Raw genomic sequence first — 2,836 nt, 5'->3', positions numbered from 1 at the left:
GCAGTATAACTAAGAGAGAATTCGGGGTCACCTGATCCAGCCCTAACTACATGCTTTAGCAAAAAGGAAAGTTTTAAGCCTAATACTAAAAGTAGAGATAGTGTCTGTCTCCCCAATCTAAATGGAATCTGGTTCCACAGAAGAGGAGCCTGAAAGCTGAAGGCTCTGCCTCCCATTCTACTTTTGAATACTCCAGGAACAACAAGTAGGCCCACAGTTTGAAAGCAAAATGCTCTAATGCGGTGATATGGCACTATGAGGTCATTAAGATAAGATGGGGCCTGATTATTCAAGACCTTGTATGTGATTGTGTGTGATGTACGTGATTCTGTGAAAATGTGTCTGTCTGGGACCAGCAGCCCCCTTAAAAGAAAGTATTATATAAAAAAACTAAGGAGATTATCGACATTCACTGGATATTTGATAATAGGCTTTAACCTGTGGCAGTCTCGCCAGCCAACGTCAGCCAAACAAACTAGTGAAGACTCAGCCTCCAGTAAACTGGGAGAAATAATTATTTGGGCCTCTGATGAATTTGTAAGTTTTCTCACTTACAATGAAATGAACGAAACGAAATATCAACCATGGTGGTGGAGTGGTTGGGATTGGTTCCTGAGTGGAGTGGTTCCTGTGTCGACAGAGCACAGGAACTTTATCAATCCCAGAGAGACACTGAGTTATAAAAGCAGCATAAAAAAAAGACAGCAAAGCAGTTATATAAAAGAAATGTAGACGTATAAATGTCAATATAAAAGAACACGAGTAATAATTTGCATGCATTTATTTTGTTTTTGTTTCTATCTGGTGTATAACAGAAATCATGTTGCCAAAATCATTTTACTGATCATTTTTGGTAAATTTCACTTTGAAAATTCACTTCACTTTGCTTTTTAGGAAAGTTACAGTAAAATTATTCTAGCTTTCACCACACGAGGGCAACACATCCACGGGAATCCTTCCTTCTGTGTCTGTTCTCCTCCCATATACTTGACACTCAGCAGCTCCTCCTGTCTTTTGCACTCATCCATCATACTGCAGTGCTGCTTTAAACAATTTATTAGCCATTCAACTTTACAGTTTCACAGCCCTTTAAATCTTTCCATTTATAGGAGTGTCCTATCTCTGAACTGCTGGAAATGTACAGCACTGCTTACACATAGATTTAGGATTCAGTGTTTATAAGAGAGAACTTTGGTCATCTATGCAAAAAATAATAATTCAGAACATACACGTGCAGACTGATTAATTACAATAAATGCTTATCCTCTAAGTGACAATGGACAATGAACATTTAGTTTTTTTATTTTACATCTTTATCAAAGTCTTAATCGATCTATCTCGATAACAAAAAGAAAAATAAAGCTGTTGGAAATAAATACCTGTAAACTCACCTGAAGTGAAAATGATATAGAGGAGGAATGAGAGAGAGCAGACTGAATATATACTTTTTGTTGTTTTCCACACAACAAACAAGAAGAAAAGACTTTCCCCACCCCTCACCTGTTTTCTTGGATTATTTACTGCATGACAAACACAAACCGTTGCGTTAATTTCAGTGACACCTCTGTGTGAACGCAGTCCTGACAGCTCCGGCACTGGATTGACCCAGATACATGCAAATGCACATTGCAAGGAGATTACTATGTAATAAAAACATGTGGTATTTTCATTGTATTGAAAAGCTAGATGAAGTCATTATAAAAAGGTACAAAACTCTGTTGTTTTGTGGCCAAATGGGGGTTTCAAAAGGCAGGTTTATCTTACACTGTAAACCCCCTGTACAACCTCAGGTGTATCGAGTAAGTTAATAGTAAAGCCATTCCTTTGTGTTTAGAAACTCAGTTGCAGTCAAATATAAGCATCTTTTGTCCAACTTGATATATATTTCCCATAAAAACAGCGCTCTCTAGTGGCTCTAATAACTGTGGAGGAGCTCAGGGTGGTTTGATGGGTGGACGTGACCCTGAGAGAGTCCAATATTTATAGAATATTTATCACTGTTATCTAGGGTGGTCACGATGTCAAATTTTTATCCTTGTCAAAAAGGGTCACAACATTTGTTAAAAAAAGCAACCTAAAACTAAACTGGATAAACAGCTGATAAAAATATTATTATATGGATTGAAGCTCATCCTGTGTATCCTGTTATCCTATGCGATTTTGTGCCATGATATTGATGTTTCATTTTTAAATAAGATGGTTATCATCAGTACTCGGTTATAATAGCGCCACTGGTTCTAATTATGGGTGCTCCAAACAGGCCATTTGTTTCATTAGGAGGAAATTATTTAGCTACAACTAAGCCCTATGCAAGACCTTTTGGAAAATACTCGTTTCAACAGCTGGAGCAACTGGCTTCACATACTTCTGCTTTTGGAAAGGTACTGGAGGACTTTAAATATTAATCACACTGTCTGAAGCATGCTTTCACTTGTAGTTTGGACATTTTCTTGTCTCTTAGGAAAGCAGGAAACTAAATGGTTGATTAGAAAATTTCAACCACCATGAGGTCACCAATCAAACCTCTATGGGGTTTTTTCTTTACCACAGAGAAAACAATTTCTCTGATTATAACCGAGTGGAGTCAGTGGGATTTTTTTCACCGTGGTTGTGTAAAGGTTTATCAAGTCTGAGGCTTGTTAGGGCCTCAGAAATTCTTGTGCCTGCCTTGCTGGTCGCACTTTTTCCTCTCCCCAACCACACTGCAACATCTTGAAATCAGTCCAGCATCCAAGGCCTGCCCACACAACCCCAAGAGGATGACATAGAGAGTGAAACAGGCCCCCAGCTACACACCAGTATAACATACTCCTAATGATTGTGAGAACGAGAGGAG

This window comes from Neolamprologus multifasciatus, chromosome 18 (genome assembly GCF_963576455.1).
Source record: "Neolamprologus multifasciatus chromosome 18, fNeoMul1.2, whole genome shotgun sequence".
Classification (NCBI taxonomy): domain Eukaryota; kingdom Metazoa; phylum Chordata; class Actinopteri; order Cichliformes; family Cichlidae; genus Neolamprologus; species Neolamprologus multifasciatus.
The sequence above is the reverse complement of the archived record's forward strand: the minus strand, read 5'-3'. Positions refer to the sequence as shown.